General features: G+C 46.1%; 1 protein-coding gene across 1 annotated transcript in view; it reads right to left on the bottom strand.

Annotated features, from left to right (window-relative positions):
* SGMS1 (sphingomyelin synthase 1) overlaps positions 1 to 20,372 on the bottom strand; it is a 90,223-nt gene that overhangs the window by 60,609 nt on the left and 9,242 nt on the right. Inside the window, 1 exon segment of the mRNA XM_030951404.1 lies at positions 4,964 to 5,079. The gene's annotated coding sequence lies outside the window, so the exon portion shown is untranslated.

Genomic DNA, 20,372 nt, shown 5'->3' with positions numbered 1-20,372 from the left:
CTCGTGAATCCAAATAAACAAGACATTTTGAACTATTTCCAGCATGACTTCAGCACAAAATAACATTTGCACATCAGTGTAATAGCTGATGTTTTAACTGCTTGCTGAGGGAGCAGTCACGCACCGCAGCCCTGAGTTCAGTGGGGCTGCTCAGCCTTCAAAGGAAGCAAAAAGAGCTGCAAAAAGAGCAGTGCTGCACTTGAAAGCCTTTCAGGAAGCACTAAATGTATTTGTGCTCACTCTTGAACCCAAGGAGAACACAGCCCGGTCCCCACACGCCTTAGGTGGATGATGGGACACTTGAAAGGAGCTGGGATGGCTTTGAAAGGAAGTCTGCATTGCAGGCCATGGGTGGTTGGTTATTGAATTAAAACTAAAACTAATTTAGGTGTCATTTCTTAATTGGACAGTTTATCCTCAAATCCCAGGTGAAACCTCGAGGGTTCCAGAGGCAGGGAGGAAAGGGAGCCAAAGCCAAGGGGCACAAGTCCAGAGGATGCAACACAGGAGGGAAAACCCATTTTCCCTTTGAACCTGTGCAAGGACTGGCGACACACCCTCACAGGAAATCCCATTACTGGGGGCCCTAAGCCATGAATCAATCCCAGAGTCATTCAGAGGCAGCCCCAGGACAAAGGAACAGTCAGATGCTAATTCAGGCCACAAAGCTGGAGAGGGAACGTTCCCTCTTTGGATGAAGGATTCATCATCAGCAAGTACAACCCATTTTCATTAACTGCAGCCATTTCCTGCTGGCACATCCTTTCCATTTTCCTGGAAACACAGGAGCAGCTTACATGTCTGAAGGCAAATAAATTAGGAGACAAGATGGAAATTATCCACAGCACCCAGAACATGCCAAGCCACTGAATAAAGCAGCTCAAAAATCTACCAAAACCCAACTCGACTGATCCAACAAATTGAACAGTGGGTGTATAAAATCTCTGCTCCAAAATTCCATTAAACCTTTAGTTTTGCAAAGATGTCATTGCCTGCAGAGGCTGTGGATGCCCCATCCCTGGAAGTGTCCAAGGACAGGCGGGATGGGGCCTGGAGCAACCTGGGATGGTGGAAGCTGTCCCTGTTTGTACCAAAACCAGCCAGGCACATCCTGCAGCATCCTCTGAACATCCCCACTTCTCTGGGGTAGTTCTGATAAATGCATCTCAAGCTCTGTCAGGGAGAATACAGGTTGGATATCAGGAAGAAGTTTTTCACAGAAAGAGTGATAAAATATTGGAATGGCCTGCTCAGGGAGCTGGTGGAGTCACCATCCCTGGATGTGTTTAAACAAAGACTGGATGTGGCACCACGGTTTAGTTGAGGTGTTTAGGGCTGGGTTGGATTTGATGTTCTTGAAGGTCTCTCCCAACCTAGTGATTCTGTGAAAAGCTGGGAGGAATCATCAAACATTTAGCTTGGAAAAGATCTCCAAGAGCACTGAGTCCAACCTCCTCAGTCAGCAGCAGCTTCAAGCTCAGGCTTGCAGCAAAACAAACCAAAGGTGTCACTTAGAAAGCCAATGTCACAATCAAAGTGTGGCCTACGGGACACAGAAAAGCTCCACATGATTCATAAATTCCCCCCAAGGTGCTTTTACGGGCACAGGACAACACTCGGGAAACAGCCACCACTTCTGACCAAGATTATTTGAAATTCACAGGGTGGTGAGTTTTTGTGGTTGATGGATTTTTGAGTTTGTGGGAATTTTTTAGGTGGTGATGTTTTGTTCATTTTCTATTTAAACATCTGCTTTAGCCACCTGTTGCCCACTCAACTGGGAGATCTCACCACTGAGTGCTCTGCACTGGAATTTACTGTTAACCATGCCAACCCTTGCTGTATTCACACACAACTCTATTCCTGAGCAAACAACTTAAGCAGGAATATTTTCAAAAGACTGCACATATGCTCCCTTCCCATGGAGCTAAATTTGGTAGGTATGAGCGTACCTGGCTGTAACAAGCTGAAACAAAAAATCACTGAGACACAGAAACTGAGTTCCAGGCATAAACCCCTGCTTTCCACTGCTCTAAATAGTCCCTGCTACACTGTGATTACACAGCAAGCAGGGCTTGCTTTGCTCTCTGAGCCCAGGGTTTCTCCTTCATAGCCACTGAAATTCAAGTTTAAAAGAGAATTCAGCAAGCAGCTCTGTCAAGCACATTCAGTGCCAAGCTGGAGGATGAGTATATTTATATAACAAAAGGCTTCCTGGATTATTTTAAGGCTCAACTTCTGCAAAGGGAACAATTGATGAAAGGGATGTTTTTCCTTTGTTTAAAAAAATAATACTCATACCAAGAAGAAAAAAAAAAAATTGAAGAGACAGCAGTGCCTTAAAATTCCACTGTGAGATCCCTGGATCACAGCAGAGTCATCCACATGCACTCTGACCCCCTGAGTACAGAACCTGTGCTGTCACAGATTGAGATAAATACAGCAAAAAACAGAGGTCACAGACACCAAGGCAGCTGCAAGTGAACATCTGCACATAAATGATGAGCTGTGCCACAGAATCACACAGTTATTTCAGGCTGGAAAATCCCTGCCAGCCCATGGAGTCCCAGCTGTGCCCAGGGCCCACCTTGTCCCCAGCCCAGAGCACTGAGTGCCACCTCCAGCCCTTCCTGGGACACCTGCAGGGCTGGGCACTGCAAAGCTGCCTGGGCAGCCCCTGCCAAGGCCTGAAATTGAATTCCAAAATGGAATGATAGAACTGGGATTATGGGTGTGGAGTTTGAATAGAAGTGGAATATCAAATGGTAGAAAAGTTAGAGTTTAAGGTTTTAGAATACAGTAATATGTATAAACAAGATGAATGTTTTCAGGCAGAGGCTGGTCCTTCTTCACCTTCTTCTCCATGGGTTTGGGTTGTTTTGTGTAACTGGATAAGAACGTTTGCATTGCAGGCCATGGGTGGTTGGTTATTGAATTAAAAGTAAAAATAATTCAGGTGTCATTTCTTAATTGGACAATTTATCCTTAAAAGGCCTTGTAGAGAGAGAGATGGAGCTCCATTTTTAGTTTGTTAGAGTGAAGTCCTATAGAACTCAGAGTTTGTGAGACTGTAACATAGATAAGAACCAATTCACCCTTTGCATGCAGAAATTCCTGCTGCTGGCCAAGCTGAGCCTCCCCTGGCCCAGCCTGAGGCCCTTTCCCCTTGTCCTGTCCCTGTTCCCTGGCAGCACAGCCCGACCCCCCTGGCTGTCCCCTCCTGGCAGGGGAGTTGTGCAGAGCCACAAGGTCCCCCTGAGCCTCCTTTGCTCCAGGCTGAGCCCCTTGCCAGCTCCCTCAGCCCCTGCTGGGGCTCCAGCCCCTTCCCCAGCTCCGTTCCCTGCCCTGGACACGCTCCAGCCCCTCCAGGTCCTTCCTGCATTGGGGACCCAGAACTGGACACAGCCCTGGGGGTCCCTGAGCAGGGCCAGCCCAGGGGACAGTGACAGCCCTGGGCAAGGGAACAACCCAACAACACAGACCCAGCCACACCTGGATTGAATCTTTTCCCTTCAGCACAGAGCAGAGCAGCCTCCTCTGCACCTCTTGATGTCCAAGCCTGATTAAAGCTGCATTAAACTTTAAGTAATAGATGCCTGCATTATTCATCACTGCTGTGTATTGGATGCAGAGCAAACAGAAGCTGAATCAATGCACTGATAGGAGATTCAGGTGTCTGCTCAAAGTGTCTCCTGCTCCCAACACTGATGCACTTGAAGAAGGGTGGGGAAAATAGGAATTTTTCACAACTGCTGTAAACAAGCCTTGGTATTATTACAGTTTGTCCAGAACACTGACACAGAGGCAGCTTTCAGAGAGCAACAAGTGCAAAAAACCTGCTCATCACTCACCTGACCTGTGACACACAAAAATATCATTTCCCTCAATTTCAGCAGCCTTGGTGTTTAGTCACAGCATTTTTCTCAGGATTTCTGGTGGCATTTCTTACAGATTCTGTGGAAAAGCCACTGAACATCTTATTTATGCAGCCTTTGAGATCCAGAGAGATGCAGAATTGGGACAGCCACTGGAGAGGGGCTAAACCCAAATTTTCCAAAGACAAAGGTGTTCAGCTCCCTGAATTCTCTCTGCAGGGAGAATTCAGCTGGATTAGGAAGAATCACAACTGAAAGGTGCTTTTCTGCTCTGTCTCCCACCACAGCCTCTCACAATCAGCCAGGCTCACCAATATTCCAGAATATTCTCAGGAAAAAGGCAAAAGTTTTCCCAACTAGGAATGGGAGGCATGAGAGACTTGGCTCACTCAAGGTGCTGGACATTGGGGCTGCACACAAACAAATAACAGCTTTTGGAACACTCTTCCCCAGAATCTTTACACCCAAAACTCCACTTTTATTTTCTGATTCTCATTACACCTCCCCTCTACCTCTTCAATCAGTCACGGAGCTTTCCAGCATGGATCAAACCCAACAAAACCATGACAAATCTTATGAGATGCCTTTCAGCAAATCCTCACGCAGCTTCAAAGGATTCCTGAAAGACAACAACACAACTACAAGCAGCAATAAAGGGCATCCACCCTGTTTATTCTCTCTTTGCAGGTCATTTATCCATGCCAAAGCCAGAGCTGGGAACAGAACACAGATATTCCAGCCCTCATTCTGGCTGTCTACACAAATATCACTCCAGTTTCCACAGCCAGAAGGGCAAAGATCTCCTTACAAGCAGAGTTTTGGGAGCATTTATCCACCATCTACACCTTCAAGGTCTGCTCTTAGTCATCCTTCCCTGCAAGCAGGCAGAAGGAACTGATCTAAGAGATCTTTCAGCTGTCTTTCCCTAAGATTTTACAATTTAATAATACTGGAGTTAGTTTGTGAAATATTCAAAATGTCCATAACAAGAACTTGCCCCAGCTCAGGTCACAGTAAACAAGGTACTGAATGAACACATCACTCCAAAACACGCTTGAAAATGCAAAATGCAAGATGTCCTGACCTACCTGAAACTGCTTTTCTAGCCAGAGCACTCGATGCATCAGCTTAGAAACTCATTTGGAACAGGAGAGTGGAAGCTCAGACCTGCTGCTGGCAGCTTCTCACCGAGTCATGAGAGTCACTGTTAACAAAAGAGCAAACAAATAAAAATAAGGACATTGGAGAGGTGGAGCTAACAGCAAGCCTTCATTAGAGCACCAGGAGGTGTTTCAGTGTGAAGATGACCTCAAGGTCTAACAAGAGTTTGGATATACAGGGAAAGCCATGCTAACATAGAATCATGGAATGGGCTGGGTTGGGAGGAACCTCAAAGCTCATCTCATTCCACCCCTGCCATGGCAGGAACACCTTCCACTGTCCCAGGTGGCTCCAAACTCCATCCAACTTGGCTTTGGGCACTGCCAGGGTTAGAGAAGCTACATTTTAAAAATAGTATTACCCACAGGACACAGAAAAAGAGAATATCCTTGTGTCCAAACAGGCCTAGATGAGGTTTGGAGGATATCACTAAAGGGGTATTGGGGACAGCCAGAAGTGATACAGAGACTCCATCCTCAGAAGCCATGAAAAGGCACTTTATTATTAGAAATCTACAGTTCTTACAGAAACAATTGTGCACCTAAGACCTGATTGGCCTTAAGGAATCTTCTCTCACATTATTGGTGAACTGTGAATAGCACACTCTGGAGAACCATATTTATAACCAATGCTTATAGAAAGAGAGATAAGAGTTAAGTTTTCCACAGCTTCTACACAGCTTCCCAGGATTTTCCTGGGATAACCATGTCTCTCTCTGTTCAGAGGATATGAAATTACTAAAGGAGGAGACCACCATCCCCAGAACAACGTGGGTTTCCAGGCTGCTGACCACCCTGCTACACCCAGAGCACCTTTTCTTAACTACAGGAGCAATCCAGAGAACTCATGGGACACACACTGCCACGTGGAGCCCCAAGTAAAGAAATTAACCTCAATGCTTGCTCTGAAGGGAGCTGCTCAAGTGACCCTGGCTCTGAACTCTGCAGAGTTCAGAGGGGGAGCGAAGGAGGAAAGCTGGAAGTCTTTCCTGATAGTCTCCAAAACAACCAGAATCATTTAGGAGAGAGAGGAAGAAGCAAAGAGAAGCAAACCCAAAATGCTCATGGCCAAAATCCTCAGGTGGCAGCACCAGGGACCAGGTTTCTCCCCATGCCTGTGGCCAGCTCTGCCAGCAGCAGCACACAACCCACTCATCCTGCCCTGGGAAGCAAAGCCACTCTTCATCCCATCCCTCCAGCCTCCAAGGGAGGCAAAACCAAGGTGGAGATTTGGAATGGAACCAGCCCTGTGCTGCACAGGGCTCTTCCAACTCAGCTTTCACTCTTAGATAGAGGAAAAGCAGAGGTCTCCATGCTCCATTCACATTAGCTGGTGCAATTCATACACTTCCACTCAAATACAAGTTGGGGAGGAAGGGGGGATAAATAAATCCAATTCTGCTTGTTCAAGCAGCACCAAACCCAAAGAGCTGTCTGCCAGGAAACAAGCAGATGGAAGCCTGGTAATTCTAATTTCTTGAGACTCCTTTTTAGCTACATTTAGGACTGCTTGTAAATTTGCTTTTGAGTTTTTACACTGCTTCACCTTCAGTGAGTGCTGCGGGGAAGGGAACATCAGGCACCTCCACCTGCAGGCCAGAAGATTCTTCTGTGCCACAGGCTGGAAGAGGCTCTGTCCAGATGGACAAACAGAGCCATGAAAAAGCCAGGGAAAGCCTTTCCAGCCTCCTGTAGGATCATGAGAGGTGTCACCACGCCAGAAGATTCTTCTGTGCCACAGGTTGGAAATCAAACAGCTTTTGTCCATCTGACAGAGCCATGGAAAATCCAGGGACAGAGCCATGGAAAATCCAGGGACAGAGCCATGGAAAAGCCAGAGAAAGCCTTTCCAGCCTCCTGTAGGATCATGAGAGGTGTCAGCCATGCCAGGAAGGCCCTGTTTCCATGAGTAACTGGCCATTATCTCACCAGAGCAGCCCTCCCAGGCTTATCAAACTCGCTTATCTGCAGAGTTGCTGAGCCCCGAAAGCCACGCCGGGAGGAAGCTCCACACCCTGCCTGCCCCCTCTTCCAGCCATGATAGCTCTCATGGATCCCAGAGCGGTGCTCAGACACAAACACATGTTTGATGAGCAAGCTGTGAATCAGCAGCATTTGCTGGGAGAACCCCGAGCTGCTCCCTCACAGCTGCAGCCTCTGCCTCTCCTCTCCATGGAGCTGCAAGGACACGTTTCCAGAATGATTGCTGGGCTGGTGAGAGGACAGGAGGAGCAATTCACAGTGACAGTTTGGGTACTGGCAGCTATGCTGGCAGCAGGACTGCGTGGCAAGGTTTGATTAGAGCTCTGCGCTGTATTAGCCCAACACTGCTAATACACTTTGCAGAAAACACAAGGGTTGTCTTCCCCAAATCAATGAGCCTGTATGCCAAACTCCTCCCTCCCCTGAGGGACACCTTTCTGCTGGTTGAAGGTTCAGGGCTCTGTTTCCCTAAACTCAGTATCCCTGTGGAAACAGCGCAGCTCCTGGAGTTGCTAAGTGATGCTGAGCTGGGGAATATCTGCACATAAATGACAAGCTGTGCCACAGAATTATTTAGGCTGGAAAAGCATCCTGCCCAATGCTACTTACAGAAAGGGTGATAAAGTTCCAGAATGGCAGAACTTTATCCCTGGATGTGTTTAAAACCAGACTGGATGTGGCCCTGGGTGCCAGGGTTTAGTTGAGGTGTTGGGGCTGGATTGGACTCGATGATCTTGGAGGTCTCTTCCAACCCAGTGATTTCTGTGAATTCCGTGAGTTTCAGCATCTAACATGACCATGCTCAGCTCTGGCTGTGCCACCCCTTGCTCTGACAGCAATGCTGTGGCATTTCCTTCATGCAGGAGCACCAGCTGAGAAGAAATTTGGGAGGTTTTGATGCTGTGAGGATTCATGAGTGAAATTAGCACCAGCCTTGCTCTCTGTGTCACAGCACAGCTCAGAACCACCAGGCAACAGGACCAAGACACCTGCAGAGCTCTGCTGCCTTATTCCCAGCAGCTTCCCCATTTTCCAGCACAGTGTCCGCAGCACAGCCTGCAGCAGGCTCAGAGTGGGAGCTCCACCTCTGACTGATGCATCTGGAGATGTCACAGCCAGTGGAGAGCTGCAGGATTCTCATTAATATTCAAATCTTTCCCAGGTGAATGCCACCATCCTTATTATCCATGTGGAATTAAAAGCAAACCAGGATTTAGGAGAGTTAAGAGGCCACATCTGAGTGCTGAGGGCCACTTTTGTAGACTTTACAGAAGTCTACAAACTCCTCGTGCTGCTCATCAGCAAAGTTTTGGAGTTGAGGATTCTCCTGTGTCTTTTCCTTCCCACTTCCCACATCCACACAAGCAGCACCATGTCAAAAAGAGCAAGAGCAGGCTCTTGTGTTATTTTCTTATTCCATTTAACCAGCAGGGATCAGGAATGTCTGTAAGGGCTGAAGAATGCTGCTTGGAGAAGGCACCCCCACGACTAGAGCAGCCTGGCACAGGGTATTTCCATATTTCACTGCTTTTTTTTGCACCATTTCACCAGTACTGAAGTACTCTTTAAAATACTCTGGAGAAATTCAGCCTAAATAGATCACTCACACAAGTTCACCAAGTCAGTTTGCTTGTGGATTAAAGAAATCAAATTAATTGATTTAGTGACAACGTAAGGGATTTTGAGAGGACGTTTAGCTGATGTCTAAGATGTCATTTTAATCCCCCTCACAGTTAATTCTTTGAGTGTAGGGAGCCAGTAAAATTTGTGGTGCAGCCCTTACACAGAAAAACATCTCCACAGGCGTGCTAATCAGGGAACTATTTTGCAAATTGTTCCTAATCTACAGTTGCTTGTCTCTGCTCTTTTCCTGCAGAGCCAATAAAATCATCCAGCTAATAGCAATGTGAAAGGGAAGGAATGATCCTCATTTAGTTTAAGTAGACAGATCTGCACTAGGGAACCACTAAATAGTGCAGTGATGAACTCAGGGAGGCAGCCCAGAAACATCCCTTCCATCTTTTGGGCATGGAAGGCTGCTAGGAGACCTGGCAGCACGATGCAAACTCATTCTTAGTGTCCCAAAAAGTGAAAAAATTTGTTACTGCAATCAACAACAACATAACTATGTGAATTAGTAGGATTTGTTCATGGGATTATTTTTTTCTTAGTTCTTGCAGTATCACGGTGACCTGAATACACCCGACCTCTGCAGCAGGAGACTCTTTCCCTGTTTCCAAAATAATCATTCCTGTTCCCAGACCTCCTCCCCCACCTTATTGTTGCTCATCCTTCCAAAAAACACCTTGCAGGGCACATTCCTCTCCACAAACCTGGCCCCAGTGTTGCTATGATCCTTCTCACCCCTTAGGGAGCCAAGTGCCCCATGGAAATCTCAGCCCTACAAGGATGCCTGGACACTGAGAAGTGACTTGGTACATACACTGATAGATATTTTCAACTGTCCCCAAAGGGTGAGATGCTCAGAATTCCCCAGAGTCACCCAAAAATACTTTGAAGAGAAAAAGAAAGATTGGTTAATTCTAAGAAAGCAAGTTATGGCTAGGTCAGAAAACATTAATAACATGAAACACAGTGCAACTGCTCACTGTTGAGGCCTTGTCAGGGTGTGCACAGCCAGACCCATCAAGATAAAAATGCAGGGTCTGATTATTTAGACCTGTTAGGGATAAGGAATTCAGGGAATGACCAGAGTTATGGACTGCAATGACATCAGACAAGTTTCCTGTTGTCCACTACCAACAGGAACCACTTCACCTTGCTTATTCTACAGCTTTATTTCACCAATCAAGCTGGTGTTTGGCATCTCATGAACCATTTTCCTGTGACTGGTACCTATTCTGGTTTTGCAGGAGGATGGGATGAAAGCTGAGGACTCCATGACAGGCTTGGTCTGGACAAGCTCCTGCTAAAGAGATGGAGACAGGAAGGGTTCACCTTGACCTCTAGATAATGTCAGAATTCCCACTGTACTTAAATCCATGACTTCACAGCCAAAAGCTTGTCAGGCTATCCACTGAATCAGAAACGAGCCACAGCAGTTTGAATTTAGCTCTTCCCATTTTGCAAGTGCCTTGAATCAACAGCACCTCAGACAAATCCCACCTTTTAACAGGTAAGAGCTGAGGTTCGGCCATTGCAAAGACAGGAATCACAATAATTCCTCCAGAAAAAGAGGTCCTCAAGGATCAGATTTCCAAGTTTTTAACACCAGAACTATCCCTAGCAGGATGAGACTTCCCTAAGTGGAACATGACTCCTGCAGAGCAGGGGTGTGATGGCCTGGGAAGGAGGAGAGAGGCCAGGATGGCTCCTGGTGCTTCCCTGCAGATCCCAAAGGGAGGATGGGCAGAGCAGAGAGACAGAGTCATTTACAGCCTGCAGAGACCACATCTAATTAGAGAATTTACGTTTTCCTCACACAACATAATCCAACCTGTTCCTGCAATTCATATCGAAAAATCTGTTTATAGGAGTTGTTCACCAGCAAGGGCAGAATGGCTGTGAAAGCCCCAGCCACAGTGAGGTGCTTTGTTTCACAGGAAGTCCCTTTCAATTTAAATTTTGGTACAAATAAAAAGTGTAAACACAAAGGTTTAGAGCTGAGTATAATAAGTAGAATAATATAAATATAATAACAACAATTATATATAACATCAATTATATTATTATATTAAATTATTATCATTATTATATTAGGTTATAATATATTTATTAATATAATAATATATTATCATATTTATTAATATAATAATATCGTTCATATAAATATTATATTATATTAATGTTATTTAATTATATAATATATAATATATGATATATGATATATATGATATACGATATATGATAATGATATATTATATATTATATATTATATAATATATACAATGTAATGTATTATATATTATATTTTATATTTTATATTATATATTATATATTATATTATATATAATGATGATGATTGATGATGATGATAATAATAATAGTAGTAGTAGTAGTAATAATAATAATAATAATAATAATAATAATAATAATAATAAAGAGACACATCAATGTAGTAAGAGACCAATATGAAAGGAGCAGGGCAGCAGCCCAGACCTGCTGGCTGTTTTTCTTCCAGCCCCAGCAGGGTTAAGAGCATTAGTGGAGACTCAGGGGGACAGGATCCTGAGCTGGTGACCGCCTGAATGTCCCCTTTGTGAGCCACCCCAGGCACAGAGCTCGCTCCAAGGACATGTGGAGCACAGCCAACTCCACAATTCCGCAAGGATGCTGTGGCTCTCCTGGGCAGGGAGGCCAGGGGATACTTCTCAGGACAGCTAAAAACAACCTGTGCCATGAAGAAACCCTGAGAGCCCCACTGAAAATTTTTAGGGGAAAAACACACCTAAACACATTCTGCTCAAGTGGCAAATACCTCACAATGAGCCCAAGCAGCTTTCAGTAATTAAAACTTCTGAGTATAAAAAATGTGCTGCTGGCACTTAAAATTTATAAAGGAGGCTTCTTTGAGCTCTTAAAATATAATTTCATATGTGGGTCCCATCTAAAGTGAGGATTTGCACAATAATTGTATTGATATCAGACCAGCAAACTTCCAAGCATGCAATTATCCCTTGTTAACCTCTGCAATTCACCTTCCTGCCCAGGAAAACTCCATCAAAGAAAGGCTGAAAAACGGGAAAAAGGAAAGTGTGGCCCCCATGGCACCTCTAGGAAGGAGTCAGCACAGCCAAGACCAGGGATGACTTTTTGCAGATTCCCCTTGGTGCTGCAAACACTCAATGCAAAGTCAGGGTTTTGCCTCCACTGTTACAAGCCTCAAAGTCAGTCACCCCTAGCTTTAGGGGTTTTATTTCCTTTATAGCCTCGTGCAATAGAAAAACCACAAACAAGCAAAAGCACAGAGAAGAAGCAAAAATAAACCATGACCCAAACCCAAACCCTCAAAGCTGCTCAGCCTTAACAGTTAAATGAACATTTCAGAGCACCTCAACTGCCCCAACCAGACAAGGCTCTGCCTGAGGCTTTGGCTACTTTCAGCTCCAGGAGCTTCCTGAGCATGGATTTAGCAACTTTTTGGGAAATTTCTCATCCCAAGAGCTGTTCAGCTTCCCTCCACTCCCTGCAACTTGATCCCACTGAAACTCTTTGTATCCACAGCATTCTCTGGCAAGGAGTCTGACACGTCCCTAAGAGAGGAGTCTCAATGCCACTGCCACTCCTTGGGATTCCAGTCCCTGCCTCATCCCACCTTTCCCAGTCACAGGAGTGCAAAAAAATCCCTTTTTCTGGCTCCCAGGACATGCAGCTATGTTTAATTACTGCCTAACAAGCTGGGAGGGTTTGCTCTCTCACAGACACCAGGCTGGGAAAAAATTCTTCCACTCTGCAAGTAGGAGAGACTTGGAAGTTCTTTAGCGTAAATCAGCAAATACCAGAAATGTGCTTTTTCCTCTGGAAGCAAAGCAGATTTTAGCTCAGTAGGTTCCTCCATGATTCCTCAGATGCCACACTAGGATTTTCCAGCACATTTCTAGCTGTTCCTAATTACTTACCCAGCAATATCCAGTGGAAATTTGGGGGAGAAAAGCTGACTGCAGACTGTTCCACAAACAAAAAAAATAATCTGCTTATGCACGCCAGTCATTTTTCATACAATAAATAGCTTGGAATGTGATATGCCAATCAAAATTAACATTTAAATACGACATATTGCCCCACTCCATCCCACTCCTGGCCATCAACTCTGTTAGAGATCCTTGTTCCCACTGCACTTTTCCCCGTGGCTGCATTCCACTCCGGGGGTAAAGGTTGCCTGTAAGCACTTTGAACAGTATGTGAAAAGCTTTGTTTGTCCAAAAATATTTTAACTCTGAGAAACATTAAAGCAAGATGTAGATTTCAGCATTTGCACAGCAAAGAACTGCAACTCCTACAGATATTGCCAGAAACTTTTTTTTTCCTTAAGCCTTTGCAGCTATGAAGGATTATTTTGCTAAAGCAAAGCCACAAACAAAAAGTGTCATCTCTTAGTAATGGGCTGCAAAGCGTTGTCACAGCAAAGCTGTAATTTCTGTCTTGCTCACTTTTTCAGAGCAGATAATTGACCAAACAGCAGGAAAAACCTGAGGGTTCAGCAGGGAAACCCAAAACTTATGGGGTCTTCCCCAGTAAGTAGCTCTAGAGAACCACTATCAAAATAAAGGGAATTTCCCTGCAGCCTGGCCCACAATTTCCCTTCCAGGAGTGAAATCCAGCCAGCCTGCAAATCACCTGCTGTCCTCCAGCCCTGAAACCCACCTTAAAACACAACTTTGCCCCAAGCACTCAGCAAGGCTGTTGTTCAAAACAAGAGGAATCAACCACAGTGGTCACCACCAGAGACAAACAACAATCACAATTCAGCTGATCCCAGTTATCCCAAGGGGACAGGACTGCAGGACAGGAATATTTAGAATGTTATTGCCTAAAAGCAGCTCATTTTCCAGCTCAAAGCTCTTCTCATTTGCAGTAGACACAATCCCTGTTTCAGCAGAGGAAATAAAATGTGCTGGACCTTGTTGCTCACCCTACTGAGCCTGGGGAATTCTTTGGGAGAAGGCAGAGGACAGTTATCTCCCACCCCACTGGTTTTGGAGCAGTTATCAATTCATGCATTTTCCTGAGCTGAATCCTTATCTATCTCTACAGGCTCACCATCCCAGAGCTCCAGATCCGTGGTTTTTTTGGGATATGGTTTGGTTGTTTTCCTCCTGCCAGGGAATTCCCGACCAGCAGCTGGTTCTGCACCAGTTCCTTACATCCATAAACTGCCTAATTAATTCATGGACTTACCTCTTTCTGCTGCAACAGTAGAATTAACCAAGTATAAACAGAAAAAAAACCCAAAATACACAGACTTTCACTCACTCGTGCTGTCTTCCAAGCTGGAATTTGCCTGGTGTGATTTTAAACCAGACTTTATTTCCCTTTTTTTTTCCCTTACACCTGGGAGAAAAGTAGTCACACCAGGCATGCAAAGTGCCAAAATTAGCTGGTTTGCCTAAATGCAACACACCAACCCAGCTGCAGCACTTCCTGAGGTACAGACTACACAGTCAGCAACTCACATAAGATCCTCAGTGCTTAGTTTAAGAGAAAAAAGGAGGGCTAAGAACTGTTTTACACCTCTGAGAGCACTGGAGGGGCAGAAAGGCAGGCTTGTCATACACCAAAAGGCTCACACAGCACCACCATCACCTTTATAAAGGAGATCTCCCTCCCTCTTTGTCCAAAGACACTTCCCAAAGCTGTGGAAAGTCATTCTGAGCCACACAGAAGTCAGCATGCAAGAGGCACCAGAGCTGGGGCCAGCTGCCAGCTCAAACAGAGATTTCTGTCCTTGCTGCCAAAGCACAAAGAGCAACGGGCAGAGCTGCCCTGGACCCGTGAATTCAATGTCAACACTTCCATTTCTTCTCCAAACACCAGGGAAGTGACACAAGTGTCCCAATGAAGCCATCAGTGTGGCACAGGCAGAGCAAGCCCCAGCACAGTGCCCTTTCTGTGGTGACAGAGCAGCTCACGGCCACCTCACCTGAGACCTCTCCAAACCACTGCAGAGCCTGGCAGCACAGCAAATAAATCTGTCCCTTCCCTTTCAGAGATCTGCAAGGGTTATCCTCACCTCAGGGAAACTCTAACAACATTTTTGCCTTCTCCAAATCGTGTTTTTTTCAATTTGGGGTGTGGAGCTCAGTCCCAGCTGGGTGGTGACAGCCTGCACTGCTCAGCCCCAGCTGGAGCTCCCTGACCAGCACAAAGTCTCTCAGCACAGAGTGTGTGTGTGTGTGTACACTGCAATAAAACCTGAAATCAGTGATGCTGTCTCATTTCCCACTCCTCTGCACAACACATTTTTTTTTTTAGGTCGTAACCCCTGATGCAGGACAGAAAGAAAGGCACAAAAGCTGCAAGCAAACTTGGAAACACCAAAAATAAGACATTTCCACTTGATGTTTTGTTTAAACAGCTACACCTTCACCTCACACCGAGTATTTCTGGAGCCAAGATTTGTCCTGGCACATGGATGGCACCTTCTCATGTGGCTTCCCAGCAGGCACAGAGCCTGTCACCATCCCAAAAGCTGTGCCAGGGGAGGGTCAGGTGGAACATCAGGAGGAATTTCTTCCTGGAAAGGGTGGGCAGGGAGGTCACTCAGGGCTGGTGACAAGGTGGGGATGAGGCACAGCTTGGACTCCATGGGCTGGGAGGTGTTTTCCAACCTAAATGTATCTGGGAGCTTTGTGAACTACAGCAAATGCTGGGGGTTTTTTTGTCTCTTGCTTCACAGGGAAAGAACAGGATTGAACAAGCTGGGTCAGGTGTGGGGGAGGAATATTGAGCAGGTGACTCCTGAGTGGTGGCTGAGCAGGGAAACGTCTGCTAGGAGGAGCCAGAAGTGAGTGAAACTCCTTTCCAAGTAACCAAACCCAACACACCACATCACAGCAAGAGCTCCACAGCGAGACCTGGGCAGCAAATCCTGCACAAGGCAGAAAAAAAGGCTGAGGAAAAATCAGCCAAGTGCCCATTAGCAAGCACAGCTCCTCCTGAAGCAGCTCTCTTGCTGGAGAGCCCATTGTCACCCCAGCCAGCCAGCAAGGAAGGGATGCACACCCAAAAGTGCCTTCAGCAGCCTGAAGCTCTGCTGCAGCTCCTTCCTCCCCTCTCTGGCAGCCAGGCTTTTTATTTCTTAAACGTATTAAGCACGTCTCACAGCCCTCTCACAGCCACTTAAAGCCAGGGGTTAAGTGCAGCTCAAGTGAGGCAGCATTTCTGCTCTTACACTCAAATTGTCTCACATGTTGCTTCTTCTGTTGGTGCCACAGGCATCAGAGGGAAGCAGGAGGGAGCTGAAGTGCAGGTACAGGCACAGGAAAACAACTCCAGGGTGGCTCTGCACAGGCTGGGAGTGCTTTATTCTCCCAAATCCTACAAACTGAGCCTGCTCCCTGGCTGTCCAGAGGCTGAGGATGTGTTCTCCACATACTGGGAGTGCTCTATTCTCCCAAATCCTACAGAGCCTGTTCCCTGGGTATCCAGAAGCAGGGGATGCGCTCTTCATGTACTAGGAGTGCTTTATTCTCCCAAATCCCACAAACAGAGCCTGTTCCCTGGCTGTCCAGAGGCTGGGGATGTGCTCTCCAGGTGCTGGGAGTGCTCTATTCTCCCAAATCCCACAAACAGCCTGTTCCTTGAGTGTCCAGAAGCAGGGGATGTGTTCTCCACATACTGGAAGAGCTTTATTCTCCCAAATCCCACAAACAGAGCCTGATCCCTGCAAACAGAGCCTGTTCCCTGGCTGTCCAGAGACAAGGGAAGTGCTCTCCAGGTGCTGGGAGTGCTTTATTCTCCCAAATCCCACAAACAGAGCCTGCTCCCTGGCTGTCCAGAGGCTGAGGATGTGCTCTCCAGGTGCTGGGAGTGCTTTATTCTCCCAAATCCCACAAACAGAGCCTGCTCCCTGGCTGTCCAGAGGCTGAGGATGTGCTCTCCAGGTGCTGGGAGTGCTTTATTCCCAGCAAAGCTGCTCCCAGGGCATCATGCTCAGAGAGGGACCACAGACCTCAAACTCCCAGCAAGGCTTTGCCCTCAGCTGCCCCTCACATCAAACTCAGCAGGAACATTTCTCTCCTGACACTGACTCGAGTCTCCTGGGAAAAGAGATTCTTCTGGCCACTGCAAAGAAAGAATAAATGAGCCACCTGCACACAAGGAATCCAAGCTGGGTTTGCACTTGATTCATTTGCTGCAGGTAAAGTTACAAGATGACACCTGTGACAATCAGCTGTGTGTTTAATTAGTAGAAAGCAGCTGTAAGAGCAGCAATTGCTCTGTGCTAAACATCCACACATCCCCAGACTGATGGAAAAAAACCTCCAAACCTCAGGAAGAGATTTGAAACAGGCTTGACACCAACATTAACAAGTTGCTGGAGTTGAGAGGTCATTCCTGTGGAAGAACAGCACAATGTGTCCATAAATAAACTAACTCGACAAAACAAGTACAGCTGAGCCCTAAGGAAGCAAAAGAAATTAAACAAATTGAAACTTCCAGCTACAGAAGTTCTGTCAACTTTCAGAGGTTCCCATAGTTGGCAGCAGAAATTTGTTTCACGTGCTCAGAGTTTTTTACCCTCTGTCTTGGCCTCAAAGGCATCAACTTGGAGAAGGAATTTAACTTGGAAAAGGTATTTTCTGGACAACACACCCCTGCTTGGCTACAGTAATTGCTTTTTAATCTTGCTTCTTTCAGGCATTGCTGCAACAATCCTCCTATGCAGGTAAACAAATGGTAAAGGATGGCATTTCCCAGGATTTTATGGCTGTACAGGTAGAAATTCCATATTAAAAAATACATATCCTTTCAGAGTCAGCTTTGGAGAGCAGTCTGTTAGCTAAGGCTCTGCCTTCCTCATGGAAAAATCCCTTTGGGACAGGCAAAGCTGGCCATGCACTGTCAGCATGAGATCTGGCACCTGGCAAAGTCCTGCTGGCTGTTCTGCAGGGGCACTTGGCTGGAATTCCACAGCTTTTCCTGGAATTCCACAGCTTCTCCTGGAATTCCCCCTCAACGCCCCAGCATCGACAGCTGCAATAACGAACACAACACTTTCACTTTGAGCAGAACCAGGCTGTGATTTACCTCTGACCCCTCCAGTCCCATCCATTCCCCCTCAGCATCCCCCCATTCCCACCATCCCACCCCAAAGTTTTCACACTTGGTTTTGCAGTGGTTTTGGTATTTCAGCAGGAGCTGCCTTCCTCTTTTTTTTTCTCCTGAAAGTTTCTGTGGTAAACTCTGACACCCAGTTACCAAACTGTGGCTTTTGAAAGATACACCACCTCCCTAAAGAAACCAAAATACTGGATTGGAACAGGGGGGAGGGAATTCCCTGCTGTGGTTTGCTCCTGTTAAAATACCCAGCTGGGAGTCTGAAGGCTGCACCTGCACAGATGTGAGGGATTAACAATATCTTAATAATATCTTCCAAACAAGTCTGGGAACAAGGAAAATAGAACTGGCTTTTGCACTACTTCCCTTTTTGAGAGGCCATTTCCTGCAACGCATCCTTTACTCAAGTTTTCCATTAGCTTTGTAAATGCCAAACAGTCTCTTCCAGCTTCAGCAGTTCATCAGATGATTTATGAAAGGTGCAAAAGCACTACATTGGCAGGAAAGAGAAAAACTGAGCTCCACAAATATATTTGCAAATTTGACCTGAACAAAGCAATGTATTTTTGCTAAAAATTAAGAGAAAATAGGGTGGAAAATTGAGCTAAATCTTCCATAAAATGAGAAAGTGCTGCTGGGGCTGCAGACAAATCCTGTGCTCAGAAGCAAGGAGTCATTATCAGTAGAAAAGACCTTCCCTGGAATGCAGAGATGCCTTGTTCAAAAGGGATAACAGGAACTCAACAGCAAGAGGAACACTGCATAAAACCACCAAAGTCATGACAATGAACAAACTCATTTGAAAATGGTAGTTTGTCCCCATTTCAGTGGGGATTGATTGTCTGCTTTCAGTTCCCAATGTAAGCAAGAAATTTAAGCTCCCTCGTCCTCAGAAATATCAGCAGTACAAGATATCCCATTTCTCAGCTAAAGAAACTTTTCTATTGCAGATGTGACGAGCCAGCTGGCCTCATGTCTGGCAAAAACGCAGTTTCTGGATCCACCTCTCCAAAACTGGACACACCTCAGTATTAGGAATCTGTTCCATCCCTCTAAAAGCCATCTGCAATATCTTGGGGCTCTGGCCAAGCAATTAATTCCTCCTAATTGCTGGAATGGGACCACCCCTAGCTGGAATTGCAGCCAGCTCTCCCTCCCTGCCCTGCCCTTGGGAGGATGCTGATCCCTGACTCCGGCTTCAGGCACTGTGCTGGGAAAAGCAGCCCTTGGAAATGGGATCCTGGAGGGGAACATGCAGGGGGATGTCCTGCAGGACAAGCAGGGCCTGGCACAGTGACACCTGGGACCTGGGAGGGCTTGGAGAGGTGTCCTAATCCTCACAATCCTAAACTTGGAGGGGTGTCCCTGTCCCCACAATCCCACACTTGGAGAGGTGTCCTAATCGTCACAATCCTAAACTTGGAGGGGTGTCTCTGTCCCCACAATCCTAAACTTTGAGGGGTGTCCCTGTCTCCCACAATCCTAAACCTTGAGAGATATCCCTGTCCCCCACAATCCTAAACTTTGAGGGTACCCCCGTCTCCCACAACTCACACTTGGAAGGGTGTCCCAGTCCCCACAATCCTACACTTGGAGGGGTCTCCCTGTCCCCATAATCCTAAACTTTGAGGGGTGTCCCAATCCCCACAATCTCTCACCTGGAAGGGTGTCTCAGTCCCCATAATCCCAAATTTTGAGGGCTGTCCCGGTCCCTCACAACCCACACTTGAAGGGGTGTCCTAATCCTCACAATCCTAAACGTTGAGGGGTATCCCTGTCCTCTACAACCCACACTTGAAGGGGTGTCCCTATCCCCCACAATCCTAAACTTTGAGAGATATCCTTGTCCCCATAATCCCACACTTGGAAGGGCTGTCCTGATCCCCCACTTGGAAGTTTGCTCAACAAACTGACAGGGGAAAGGATTAAAAATAACCTGGATTATTTTTAATAATCACAACTGCACAAACCACCCTCACTCTGATGCCAAGAGGCAGCACCAGAGGTGTCAAACCAAACCTGGGAATATCTGCAAAGTCACACTGAGAATATCTGTATTAAAGGTTGTGCTTAAACCCATGTGGCTTTGCTGCACACCAACACTGCCATGGAGGAATTATTTAAGTACACAGCTCTGTAAGCACCTAAGAAAGTGTCCAGATAAGGAATAGCTCTGCTCCTTCTCCTTCTCTTCCCACTTGTCTGAGGCACTGCAGGAACGGTGCTGCCCTCACTCTGCCACTGTAAATCACAGCAATAAAAACCCCAATTAAAACCAAAAAGGGACTTTGCTCAAGACAATCAGGCAGGACAATCTGTCTTCTAAGGGCCTGACTTGAACACTTCATTTTTAAAAATCCAGCCCAAATAAAATAAGTAGGTTATTAAGCACTCAGCAGTTCCTTCACATAAATGTCCATGGAGTAATTCACTGCTTTTATGAAAAAGGAAATGTTTTTAAAGCAGACCAGGAAAGGAAACAAATCCTCAGAACCAGAAGATAACATTGCCTCCAGAGATGCCACTGAAGAAACCATTCCTCTTTTTATTTATTTTAATTCTTTGCCCACTTTTAAGAAAGCAGCATCAGCATGTTCAGCTCTCCAAATTCTTC

The sequence above is a fragment of the Camarhynchus parvulus genome, chromosome 6 (genome assembly GCF_901933205.1).
Source record: "Camarhynchus parvulus chromosome 6, STF_HiC, whole genome shotgun sequence".
In the NCBI taxonomy this organism is placed as follows: Eukaryota; Metazoa; Chordata; class Aves; order Passeriformes; family Thraupidae; genus Camarhynchus; species Camarhynchus parvulus.
Note: the sequence above shows the minus strand (reverse complement) of the source record. Positions and strands in the feature narration are given on the sequence as shown.